General features: G+C 47.5%; 1 protein-coding gene across 1 annotated transcript in view; it reads right to left on the minus strand.

Moving 5' to 3' along the window:
* KIF1A (kinesin family member 1A) overlaps positions 1 to 14,122 on the minus strand; it is an 86,099-nt gene that overhangs the window by 65,158 nt on the left and 6,819 nt on the right. The gene's annotated exons all lie outside the window — the stretch shown is intronic.

Genomic DNA, 14,122 nt, shown 5'->3' on the forward strand with positions numbered 1-14,122 from the left:
GAAGGCAGGAGACCACAGGCAATGTTCTCGCCCACAGCCTCAGAGGGAAGCAGCCTGCTGACCTCTTGGTCCGGGACATCCAGCCTCCAGACTCGGAGACAATACACTCCTGTTGTCCAAGCCCTCGGTCTGTGCTACTTTGTGACAGCAGCTGTTAGCTCCAGCAGAGCAGTGAAGACCCTGAGACCCCCACCCCTACCAGTGAACATCTAGGACGTGCCCCCCCACAGCTCCACTGCCACCACCAGGCAGGAGGCCAGGGGATACCCTCGGGGAGGCTGAGGCTCTGCAGCCTGGCGCTCCGAGGACCAGCTGAGGGTGGATGTGAAGAGCCCAGTGAGGTGGCTGGCAGGGGGACCCCAGCCTCCCGCTCCTGCTGCGGGGCCCCTAGCGTGCTGGCCGCCAGGGAGACTGAGCAGGATCACACCCTCTAGCGAGACACACGGAGACTAAAACGAAGAGGGGGAGCACAGTAGGAAGAGACGGAGCAGGAAAGTGTCAGTCGTGTCTGACTCTCCACGGGCCACAGCCCGCCAGCAGAGACACTGGAGTAGGTTGCCATTTCCTCCTCCAGGGGATCGTCCCGACCCAGGGATGGAAGCCAGGTCTCCTGCACTGCAGGCAGATTCTTTACCTTCTGAGCCACAAATTTTAAACGCTTTGTAATTCACATCTTCAGAAAGAAAAGTCACTCATCCATGAGCAAGTGAAGGATACTATTGTTAAAAGAAACTTTTAATGAGTAAGAAAGAGTTCTTAGAAATTAAGAATATAAAAACAGAACCTTTAAAAGTAAACAAAAAACTTGGAAATTAAGTAATTTTCCATGCGAGAAGAGAAATAAAATTTGAGGATCAATGAAAAGAAACTATTAAAGAAATAATTCAAGAAAACTTCCTAGCATTGCCAGTTATGAGTCTCCAAATTCAGAGGTTTCCCTTACCCCACCTGCTATAAAACGTCACAAACCACAGCAAATGGTGAACTTCCAAGGGTTCCAGGCTAAAGTGAAGACTCCAGAGAGAAAGGCAGGCCACAGAGGAGGGAGACTCAGAATGGCACCGTCATCTCATGGACACTGGAGGAAGAAACACTTTCAGATTGCTGAGGAACGGTGTCAACATTCAGCCTAGAACTCTGAGTTCAGGCAAACCACAGCCAGCGGGAGGGTGAAAGGGAGACCCTGGAAGACTCTGGAAGAGGCAGGAACCTGTGCTCCACACGTGAGGAAGACGTGGGTTGGGTCCCAGCCAGAGGACGGTAAAGGGTTCCCAGGAGGGCCCTGGGGCTGCCTGGAGGGGGACACCCCCGATCTGATGGCAGTTGAGGGGACCCACCCAGGGGCGGGACGGTGCTACAAGGCCAGAGGTGGTCTCCCATGCAGAGAAACGTCCATCCGAGGGTTTGATCAGAGATCAGTGATGAACCCAGGCATCAGCTGTCAGTTATTTCTGATAAAATCTTCTACAAGAAGGAAAATATAGGGACTTTCCTGATGGTCCAGAGGGAAAGAATCCACTTTCCAGTGCAGGGGATGAGGGTTTGATCCCTGGTCAGAGAACTAAGATCTCACACACCACATGGCAACTAAGCCCAAGCACCACAACTAGAGTCTCTGTGAGCCCCAACGAAAGATCCGCATGATAAACAACGATCCACATATAGCAACCAAGACCCGACTCAGCCAGACAAATAAACACTAAAAAAACAACAACACAGAAGCAGAGTGCACTCGAGCAGCAGGGGAGACTATTCACCAGTCCTGCTGTTGTAAACAACACGCTAATCAACACACAGGAAGCAGGGCAGGAAGACGGGAGAGAAGTGTCAAGTGCCGAGGTGTCGTTGATGGCGCGACGGTGCGGACAAGCTGACTGTCCCGGGGGTAGCTAAATGGAGCAGACAAACCAGGACACCGGGACTCTGGGCTCGGGGGCACGGCGGGGCTGCTTCTCACGGAGACCCTCCCAGCCCCGATGGACCTCGATGCCATGTCCGCAATGTGCTACTTCGGTGATATTTTGGGAACAAACAGAAGAGAAAAGCCAGAAAAGAAACTGAGGCTTGGAGGCCCACAGTGAGACCCGGCTTGGGGCCCATGCCTGAGGAAGGAGGGAGGGGAAGCAGCCAGTGTCAGCACCCCCAGGTGTGAAGGTGAAGCTGGCTGTCACATCCACTTGCGGGTGACACTCACACGGAGCAAGCAGTCCTGCTGGGGACGCAGGCCCCAGACAGCCTCCGAGCTAGGTCTGTGCCAGCTTGACAGGACTGACCTCCCTGGGCTGGAAGCCCCACACAGGAGGTGAGTGGATGGAGCAGCACCCGAGACTCAGATGAGGGCAGGCAAGAGGGGCTTGGTTTCCAGGCTGAAGAGGTGGGGACTCAGGCAGAAGCAAGGCCTCTATGTGGCAGAGGGTCCCACCTGATGCCCCATCCTTCCCATTTAGGAGGGTGGCCCCCGGACTCCCAGGAGGGGAACCCGGGGGCAGGCAGGACCTGGCGCATAGGGCACCTGCTTTCTCCTGTCCCTCCCCCTCCCAGGGGGCCCTGGAGACCCAGCAAGGACAAGTGAGCTCTGTCCAGTATGGCAGGCTGTGGCCCACTCCCCCACGGGCCATGGTCAGGGTGGAGTATGTCCAGGGGGAGCGGCCCGGGGCCCTGAAAGGCCAGGCAGTGCGAGGTGTGGTGAGGTGTCACTCCCGGTTCCAAAGCAGCGGCACACAGGGCCTAGTGTCCCTGTGGACAGCAGCCCAGTCACTGGCACAGGGTCAACCCGTGACACTGGGCACACAGAGCCTCAACCCCACCTGGCAGGAAGGCAAGATCCACGGGAACCAAGTGTGCCCTGAGCCTCGGCCTCTGCAGAGCTGTTTCATGTCCTCCTCCTCCTCAAGCCCCGACAGTACCCCCGTGCTGGGAGCCCCCGAGGGAGGCTAGTGCCCGGAGCTGCTCCCAGGCAGCATCAGCAGCACAGAAGGAAGAGGGTCAGGCAGCCCCGGGCCATCAGGCACCACAGGGGGCCGGTCCTAGGGGGCTCAGCCCAGCCGGGAGCCTCCCTGTGACTCCTCCCCGGAGCCCGAGTCCAGCCACCAGCTCTCATGAGACCCAGCACACGCATCCTCGCCTGCGACAGGGGCAGTGACCAACTGGGCTCTCTGCAAGGGAAAACACGACCCCCACGTGGCCGGACCTTTAAGTCACCAACATGCCAAGGGCATTCACAGCAGGGTGTTCATGCACACCCTCCCCTGGGCTCCTGCTGGCGGCCACAACTTGGTGTGATCTCCAAGCCAGTAGGAAAGGGTGCGATTTACTCAGCCAACCAAAAGGGTGGGGTAGACTGCCCTAACCAACAGGACAGACATCTGCAGAATGCTGCCTGTCCTAACCCGCGTAGATCCTGGGTTGAGTCCTGAGGCCACGCCCAGGGTGGAATCACATCACAGCCATTCGTGCAGGCCTGGGGGCGGGGCCAGTCCCAGTCCTGCCTTTATCTCAGCTGTGTGAATCAGCCCCTGGGCCTCGGTTTACCCATCTGCACCATGATCGGGTTGAGGAGGTTGCGGCTCTGGGGTCCCAGACCTCCAGGGAGAGTGACTTCCCCAGGGCTGCAAGGAGAGGCCGTGGCCAAGTTACTAGGAATAGGCCAAATGGGGAACAGCTTCCCTAGTGGGAAAAAAAAGGAGTAATATCTAGTTACCTTGCACGATTTTTCATGCATTATTAAAACAAAATGTAGATAAATCACTTAGCACAAGGCCCAGCATATGGAAGGAATGAAATAGAAAGCTGGTAAAAATTTCTAGTAAGAAGAAGCTTTTCCTTCCCCAGGGCTGCAGGGCAGTGGCCGATGCTATTGCTGCTCCCCCATGGAGACTCAGGGCTGAGGAGGGGCTCCCGGGAAAGGGGAGGGGGCAGGCTAGGGACAGCGAGCTGCTGGTCATGGCAACGGCCAGGAGATCCAGGAAACAGGTAGCCCGGAGTTCTGGGGGCTCCTCCTCATCATTGTTGTTCAGTCGTTCAGTTGCCGGGGCTCCCGTACTACTGTCTGAAATGAACTCGATGCCCGTTAAGTCCTGAGCCTCCTGTCACCAGAGGCATCCAAGTAGAGCAGAGGCCTGGGGTCTCTTTGAGACCCTCCCACACTGAGGGTCCATGACACCTCCACTTCTGAAAAGATCTGCTTCAGCCTCCCCTGTAATCATGACCCTCTGGACAGTCTGACCAAAAGACCCCCTTCCAGGATGGGGGGGGTGCCTCTGTGCACAGACCCAGGACCAAGGGCAGGAGGGGCTGAGAGACCCAGCTGCCCCTCTCCCTACAGACAGGGGATGGCATGGGCAGGGCTGGGGTCCATCCTGCAAACTCCCAGGGCCAGCTCCTCGGCGCCCCAGGACTCCCCAGAGCAGGCTGGACAGGAGCAGGACTGTCCTCTCAGGTGACAAAGCTCATCCAGGGCTACAAGGAGACGAGAAAGTACCAGGCCTGCCAACAACCAAGGCCAAAAGCTCAGGACACGAGCGAAAGCCCAAGCGGTAGGGGCGGAATTCGGGGCTGGGCCCACGGCAGCTCCACCCCGCAGTCCCTTCCAGCCACCTTCGGGCCTCCATCCACACACCACAGATGTGTTTTCAACACTCTTTCACCTTCTTACATCCATGAATGGCCATCCAGCATAGACTGGAGGGCGTACCTCTCTGAGAATGCATGTTGCCTTATGCGGGAAAATCTTTGCACTTTTGAAACTGAGAAAAGTCTTAGGACATTCTGGCTGGAGTGGGAAGAGTAGAACAATGTGGTGAATTCCTAGTAAGAATGCAAACTAGGATGAGGATTCTAATGCACCTTCAGCAACAGGCCCCATGCCTTAAACGTAAAGGCTGGGTCCTGTGAATACGTCATCCCAAGTCCTGAAACAGGTGATAATTAGAAACAAAGAAAATAGTTATGCAATTTGACATTGCAAAATGTTCAGTTCTCCCAGATTTAGCTATATTCATTCAGTGCAATTCCAATAAGCAAGATAGTCCAACAGGATTTTCAGTGAAGTTTGGCAAGAGTTTGGAAGAGAGTTTTGAAAAAGAAGAAGAAAGAGGGGAGCACACCCTACCAGCTATTGTATTTACTCTAATGCTGCAGTAGCTCCCAAAGTCTAGTGGTGATGTGAGAACGGAGGAAAGTGGAAAACAGGAAGCTGGGCCACAGATACACACAAACAGACAAACCCAGATCCAGCGGTGATAAAGCAGTGTTGAAGGATGGGATAAGCTTGGTATTGGACAACTGGCTAAAGAGAGAAGAGCTAGATCTTAGTCTGGGAAAGCATTTACAAGAACACACAGGAGACTGCTCATGGCCCTGGGGGGAGATCGTGCACTGATACCAAACAGGAAAAACAAAGGAGGGCTTGTGTGTCCAGGTGGGGGAACGCTGGCGCTGGCGGAAGACGCTTGTGCCCTCCTCTCCTCGCCCATCCCGGCGTTCACAATGGGAGGAGCTGCACACGGTTTTTAAATCTGCTTGAAGGAATCTAAGAGCTACGGAAGCCATGCGGACTGGCAGGCGGAGATTCCAGGGATGGGGCTGCTCCGAGGCAGGGGACGACTTCCCCAGCACATTCTCCCCCAGTGCTTTGCATTCTGGTCACAGGCACGAGGCTGGGAGTCCAGAGTCTTCCCACGCAGAGAGCCGTTGCTGAGGGATGGAGAACCTGCAGAGCTTTTTGGTTGAGAAAAACAACACTTAAGAGGCCAAGATCCCAGGAGAAAGAAGCAGAGACTTAAATGGAACAAATAGTCAGTCCTCCCCTTAAGACATTTGCCAAACTCCAAAGGCAGGAAAGGCGGAAGTTTGACACTCAGGCAGAAAGCCTCTGGAAATCAAAGAGAATTCTCCCATGGTCTCAGGTGCCAAGGAGACAGAGGTCAGAGTTCGGGTCCCCTGGGAGAAGGGGCCTCAGCAACCACGCGGGGAGCTGATCTGAAAACCCTGGAAGGCAGAGCCTGTGAAAGCAGGACACAAACACAGCTGGGGCTGTCGCTGTTGTTCAGTGCTAACCTGTGTCCAACTCCATGAGGCCCGCGGGCTGCCATGCACCAGGCTGGCCTGTCCTCCACCGCTTTCCGGAGCTTGCTCCAACTCATGTCCATTCAGTGGGTGATACCATCCAACCATCTCATCCTCTGTCGTCCCCTTCTCCTCCTCTGTCGTCCCCTTCTCCTCCTGCCTTCAATCTTTCCCAGCATCAGGGTCTTTTCCAATGAGCCATTTCTTCACATCAGGTGGCCAAAGTACTGGAGCTTCAGCATCAGCAACAAGCCTTCCAATGAATATTCAAGTTTGATTTCCTTTAGGATTGACTGGTTTGATCTCTTTGCTGTCCAAGGGACTGTCAAGAGTCTTGTCCAGCATCACGATTAGGAAGCATCAATTCTTCAGCACTCAACCTTCTTTATGGTCCAGCTCTCACACCCATACATGACTATTGGAAAAACCATAGTTTTGACTAGACGGACCTTTGTCAGCAAAGTAATGTCTCCACTTTTTTTTTTTTTTTTTGGTCTCTACTTTTTAATGTGCTGTCTAAGTTGGTCACAGCTTTTCTTTCAAGGAGCAAGCTTCTTTTAATTTCATGGCTGCAGTCACCATCCTCAGTGGTTTTGGAGCCCAAGAGAATAAAATCTGTCACTGTTTCCATGTTTCCTCCATCTATTTGCTATTAAGTGATGGGACTGGATGCCATGATCTTAGTTTCTTGAATGCTGAGTTTTAAGCCAGCTTTTTCACTCTCCTCTTCCAGCTTCACCAAGAGGCTCTTTAGTTCCTCTTCACTTTCTGCCATAAGGGTAGTGTCATCTGCATATCTGAGGTTGTTGATGCTTCTCCTGGCAATCTTGATTTCAGTTTGTGATTCATTCAGCCTGGCATTTCCTATGATGTACTCTGCTTAGAAATTAAATAAACAAGGTGACAATATACAGCCTTGACGTATTCCTTTCCCAATTGAGAACCAGCCCCTTGTTCCATGGTGGGTTCTAATTGCTGCTTCTTGACCTGCATACAGGTTTCTCAGGAGGCAGGTAAGGTGGTCTGGTATTCCCAACTCTTTAAGAATTTTACAATTTGTTGTGATCCACACAGTCAAAGGCTTTAGTGTAGTCAATAAAACAGAAATAGATGTTTTCCTAAAATTCCCTTGCTTTTTCTATGAACCATCAGATGTTGTTAATTTGATCTCTACTTCCTCTGCCTTTTCTAAATCCAGCTTGTACATCTGGAAGTTCTCAGTTCAAGAACTGTTGAAGCCTAGCTCGAAGGATTTTGAGCATTACCTTGCTAGCATATGAAATGAGCACAATTGTACAGTAGTTTGAATATTCTTTGGCATTGCCTTTTTTGGGGATTGGAATGAAAACTGACCTTTTCCAGTCCTGTGGCCACTGCTGAGTTTTCCAAATATGCTGGCATTCTGAGTGCAGCACTTTCACAGCATCATGTTTTAGGATTTGAAATAGCTCAGCTGGAGTTCCATCACCTCCCTCGCTTTGTTTGTACCAATGCTTCCTAAGGTCCACTTGACTCACACTCTAGGATGTCTGACTCTAGGTGAGTGACCACACCATTGTGGTTATTCAGGTCATTAAGATCTTTTTTGTACAGTTCTTCTGTGTATTCTTGCCGCCTCTTCTTAATCTCTTCTGCTTCTGTTAGGTCTTTGCCATTTCTGTCCTTCATTGTGCCTGTCTTTGCATGAAATGTTCCCTTGGCATTTCCAATTTTCTTGAAGAGGTCTCTAGTTTTTCCCATTCTATTGTTTTCCTCAAATTTTTTTTTTTAATTTTTTTGCATTGTTCACTTAAGAAGGCTTTCTTATCTTTCCTTGCTGTTCTCTGGAACTCTGCATTCAGTTGGATATATCTTTCCCTTTTCTCCTTTGCATTTGCTTCTCTTCTTTTCTCAACTATTTGTAAGGCCTCCTCAGATAGCATTTTGCATTGTTACATTTCTTTTTCTTTGGGATGGTTTTGGTCACTGCCTCCTGTACAATGTTGCTAACCTCTGTCCATAGTTCTTCCTAGTTTACCTCTAGATGGCCTATTAAAAAGCAAAGACATCCCTTTGCTGACAAAATTCCATGTAGCCAAAGCTATGTTTTTTTCCAGTAGTCGTGTACAGATGTGAGAACTGAACCAACCATAAAGAAGCGTGAGCACCGAAGAATTGATGCTTTTGAATTGTGGTGTTGGAGAAGACCCTTGAGAGTCCCTTGGACTGCAAGGAAATCAAACCAATCAATCCTAAAAGAAATCAACCTTGAATATTCATTGGAAGGACTGATGCTGAAGCTAAAGCTCCAATGTTTCAGCACCTGATGAGAGGAACTGACTCATCGGGAAAGACTCTGATGCTGGGAAAGATTGAAGGCAAAAGGGGAAGCGGGTGGCAGAGGATGCAATAGTTAGATTGCACCAACAACTCGATGGACACGAAGCTGGGCAAACTCAGGAGATGGTGGAGGACAGGCGAGCCTTGCGTGCCACAGTCCATGGGGTCACAAAGAGTCAGACACGACTTAGTGACTGAACAACAATAGTTATTTCACTGGCATTTCAGGAGGGAGAGAAGATAAATTAGAAATGACAAAGCAAACACTAAATTCTATTTATGTAACTTCTAAAACAGGCCAAAAATGAGCGGAATAAGAACATTATTTAGCAATACAGAGCTAAATAGCAACAGTAACAACAAAACAGCTAAAAGGAGTTGAAAGTGGTTGGGCATAGAGTGAAAACTGCTGATTTTCTAAATGAATCTTGTTGCTATATTTGACTCTTCTAAATGATGTTCATATTTAACCTAAAAATTATTTTAAAAATAATTATCAAGTGATTCAGGGAAAGTGGGAGAGACAGAAAGCTAGCTCACCTCAGTTGAAGTGCCGTGTGCATGAAAACAAAAATCTGTTTTGCTCATTAAGATTATTATTTCAAAACTGATGGGGGAAAAGGTGAATGAAAGACATCCATTTCTGGCAGTACGATGGATGAGATATCCTCCCATTAGAACTCACCATGAAATCTAGGATATATAACAAGCATCAGAATAAAAGAAGGGAATTCTGGAAAAGGGAAAAAAGGAAAGGAGCTGAAACAAAAGTGGGGAGCCCATCCCACCAGCTCACCCAGGAGGAAACTACACCAGAAATGCAGAGAAGTGGGTTTCACCTGCTGAGTGGGGGATGGGAGGCGTGATCTCAAAGACAGGCAGTCAGAAGTGGAACCAAATGTCACAAAAATCTGGATCCTCTAGAAGCCGGGGAAAGCCACTGGCCATCAAAGGGACGTGGGAACTGGTCTGAACGGCCCTCAGCTCCTCGTGGTGAGAAAGCCAGTGCTTCTGAGAATCTGAGGCCACAGACCTGACCTCACACAGGTTTGGGTCTAAAATTCACAAAGCCCATGTGGTCAGGGAAGCCCAAGGTTGAGACATTGGCTCAGAGTAGCCTCAGGTGTTTGCACCCAAAGTATCACACAAAAGCAGACACAAACCTCCCTTGAGAAGAGCTTCCTCGCCTAGGCTCCCCAATATTCCCAGAGATGAAGATCAGGTAAATGCGTGCTCATGGTGACACACCGCCCAACACCCGAGATGAAACTCACCAAGGGAGTCAGGGGGAAAATGTAAAGAAAACCGGAATTAGACCCTCAAGAACCTCAGATGCTGCAGTGGTCAGATTCGGATTACAAAGTGAGTGCACTTAAATCAACAGAAACAAGCAGGGATGGAAAAGAATGCAGTAAAATATGGGGGCAAACCATGCAGAACTTTAAAAAATATAATCCTTTAAATTTTAAAGTTTAGCTGACATTAATCAGCAAATTAAATGGAGCTGAACAGGGAATTAATGAACTGGAAAATGTCAGGAAAAAAATTACCCAGAATGGTCCCAAAGACACAAAATGATGAAACCAGAAAACCAAGGTTAGGGGCCATGCCACACGGAACAATTCACTAATTCATCATGGCAGGAGGTTTGATGCACCTCTCACTAACTGACAGACCAAGCAGACACATAATTAACAAGGATGGAGATGATTTGAACAACGTAACAATCATGAACTAATGAACACATGTGCTCTATCTTGCCCAAAAATTAGAGAAACACATTCTTTTCTAAAACATAGGGAACATTTACAATATTTTACCATGCAGACTGTATCAAATGGATCATGTAATTTGAATACAAGTAAATAAAAAAATCAATGAACGATCATTAAAAATCCATATGTTTAGAAATTTTTAAAAATAAACTTATTTTTAAAAAATGTTTCTGGCCATGACACAAGACATGCCAGATCTTAGTTTACCGAACAGGAATCAAACCCACGCCTCCTGCAGTGGAAGCGTCAAGTCTTAGCCAGTGAACCACCAGGGAAGTCCCAACATCCAAATAACAAACACACAAAAGAAAAAAACCACTGCAGAGTTACAAATAAACTCAGTCGTAAATGATCATGAAGATACTACCAGCAAAACTGACAGCACCTCCACACCCAGCCATGAAGGAGTTATCAGGAGCATGCTCAACCTCCCACTGTAAATGACTAGCAAACTGGACAAAGCAGATGCAAATAACTGCTTTTAGACGTGGCAGAAGGGCACCGAGAGCATGGAAACACATGGGATGAGCCCTACCATTGCCAGATCTGCCCGGAGGCAATTTATAGACCTCAGGCGCTGGCAGCGGGCACTTGAACAGCTCGGCAACTTTTATGAGTTGAGGAGATGAAGGTCAGAGTTTGGGTAGGTGGCAGCAGCTGGAATGGGTGGCTCAGAGTCTGGAAAGGAAAGCATTACTTGGTAACAGAGCTCCAGAAATCCGCTACGGATTCACTTGTCTTACTACTGTTCTTGTTTAGTTGCTCAGTCCTTTGCTGAGTCGCTCATGACTCTTTGCGACCCATGGACCGTAGCCTGCCAGGCTGCTCTGTCCATGGGATTTCCCAGGAAAGGGTTGCCATTTCCTTCTCCAGGGGATCTTTCCAACCCAGGGATTGAACCTACATCTCCTGCATTGGCAAGCAGATTTATTACCGCTAAGCCACAAGGGAAACTTGTAGACAACTTAGTCCATGCCTATGTGGTCCTGGCAAAGAAGACTGAATAATTCCCAAAGCTCAAAGTCAGCAGACATCTGTGCTTCCACCAGTCAGAATACAATTCTTTTGATCCCGCCATCCCAGATTCCCAGCCACTCAGTAGACTCCAAATAAATCAAGTTTATTGTGGGCTTAACTATCCCTGGAGTGACATCTACCCTAAAGTAATTCTAGAAAAGCTGAAAATCAGGCCTTGAAGGATCAAATAATTCTTCAAACAATTTAACTCCCTAACAAAACAAAGCCAACATTCTTCATAGAAGAAAGCATAACTCAGATGCTCCACAATGTAGAAATGGCTCAAATTCAATTTTAAAAATGACTACACATGTGCCAAGTTGCAGGAGATGACTACACACACCAAGATGCAGGAGAAGATGATCTATAACTAGGAGAAAAATTCAGTAGGAACTTGAATTTTCCTATAACCATTAAAGAAACAGATTCAATAGTTTAAAATTCTAACCACCAAAAGAAAATCAGAAGACTCAGATACTTTTATAAGGGAGTTCTCCCTAATACATAGCAAAAAACATGCCATATACATAGCAAAAAACCCAGATATTTCCAATCTTATACAAACTATGTAAGAGAATAAGAAAAAAAGAGGGAAACAGAAGGAGAAAGATTATATCTCAAACTCATTCACTGAAGCTAAAATGACCTTGGTATCAAATCAGATAAAGAAAATTTGAGAAATTAAGATTTAGACCAATGTCCCTGACAAACATAAGATACAAAAGTTCAAAATCTAGCAAGAAAGTCAAACAGAAAATAAAAAGGATAATGTGATAGGTTTATTTCAGGAATACCAGTATGGTGCTATAATGGCTTAACATTAGGATAGCTATTAATAAAATTCACCACATGTCAGCTTAAAAGGAAAAATAGGTCAAGTGAAGTTCTCCATAGATACTGAAGAAGCACTCAATAATTTTCAAAACCCATTTATGATAAAACTCTTGGCAGTGTGAAGATAAAAGAAAACTTGAATCCTATAACGCGTGAGTGCTAAGTCGCTTCAGTTGTGTTTGACTATGCGACCCCATGGACTGTAGCCCACCAGGCTCCTCTGTCCAAGGGATTCTCCAGGCATGAATACTGGAGTGGGTTGACATGCCCTCCTCCAGGGGATCTTCCTGACCCAGGGATTGAACTTGGGTCTCCTGTATTGGCAAGTGGGTTCTTTACCACTGAGCCACTGGGGAAGCCAATCTCATAATACATATCTACTAAAAATCTATCCAAATACCATACTTAACCCTGAAATATTGGGGACATTTTCTTTAAATTCAGGAACAAGTTCAGGATACCTACTATCGCCACTTTTGTTTAACATTGTAGCAGAGGTTCTTGCCAGAGTGATAAGGCAGGAAGACAGAATAACAGTGGCAAAAGATGGGCTAGAACAGAATAAAACAAACTGTCATTATATGCAGACCATCTGCTTATCTACACAGAAATCAAGAGGATCCATAGAAAAATTATTTGAATTAGTGGGGAGGGTCAGCAAAATTGCTAGGAACCAATCATGCTGGTATGCACTAGAGATAGAGTTTAAAAAGTATTTTTTAAGGTATCATTTAAAGAAAAACCAAAAGTACAAAGTATGTTTATGGGAATAAATGTAACAAAGGATACATCCAAAAGTATAGAAAATCTAAATAAGTGAAGAACTATAATCTGTTCATAAAAAAGAAATTTCAATATCTTGAAAATATGTTCTTTTCACCCAAATGAATCAAAACATTCAGATGTAACTTCAAACAAAATCAGGTGAGTTTTTGTGTATGTATGAAACTGGACAGATTGCTTCTAAGAATTTCTAAATAGTAAGATACTACAAATACCAATAACAAGCTTGAAGAAACGCAGAAGGTAGAGAGCAACAGGTTCCACTGATAACAAGACTTAATATAAAACTGAAGTAATTAACACAAGGTGGTTGGGACAAGTCCATCATCACAACTGTAACAGAAGGGACACCAGAAACAGACCTGCACGCACAGCCTTCTAACATCAGATAAAGGAGGCTTTGCAGGCTGATGAGAAGAGAAAGGAGCGCTGAGAAAACTGGTGTCATGGACTGAATGCCTGTGTCCCCCAAAAGTCCTGTGTCGAAACCCTACCCTCCAGGGTGACAGCATTAGGAGGCAGGGTACTTGGGAACCTCGTGACCTTAGAAAGTTCCAAGGGGACTTGCTTCCTGTCTCTGCTCTCAGCCCTGTGAAGACAGAGTCAGCCATCTGCAGCCCAGAAGAGGGCTCTCCCCAGAACCTGGCCAGGCTGCACCCTGACTGCGCTGGTGCCCTGATCCTGGACTCCCAGCCTCAGAACTGTGAGCAAGTAGATTCTGCGGTTTGTAAGCCCCCAGTCTGTGCTGCTGTTCTGTTATCGCAGCCTGGACAGACTAAGACAACGGGCCAGTCATACGGAAAAACACACAATGAGATCCCCTTTTATACCCGAACAGATTCCACGTGGACTGAAGATCTAAACGTGAATAACACAGTTTCGGAAGAAAACAAAAAGCGTTCTCTCCCTGCTCGCCTTTAAGAAGGATCTCTAAGCCCATGGAAGATGCCAAAAGGAAAAAGTCCAGGCATCATGATACCATTAAAAGGAGAGGAGAAGTCCACCCACCCAGCCACACGATCATCAAGGACTCATGAGCAGAACATGCAGAGAACAGACAAAGTCAAAGAAAAGAGACACAAAAGGAAAAAATGGGCAAAAAGAAATGAACAGGCAAGATACTTATCTTGCCTTACAGGACAAGATACTCAACCACAACAGTAATTAAGAAAGTGTTGCTTAAAACCACACCTATCAGGTCAACATTAAAACGTCTGCAACCCCAGCTGTTGTGAGGATAGAACAATAGGAACTTAGGGATCATGGGGGAAAAGTTTGTTGGTTCAACCACTTTCAGAACAACAGGGCGATTTCTAGTAAGGCTGCAG

This window comes from Muntiacus reevesi, chromosome 1 (genome assembly GCF_963930625.1).
Source record: "Muntiacus reevesi chromosome 1, mMunRee1.1, whole genome shotgun sequence".
In the NCBI taxonomy this organism is placed as follows: Eukaryota; Metazoa; Chordata; class Mammalia; order Artiodactyla; family Cervidae; genus Muntiacus; species Muntiacus reevesi.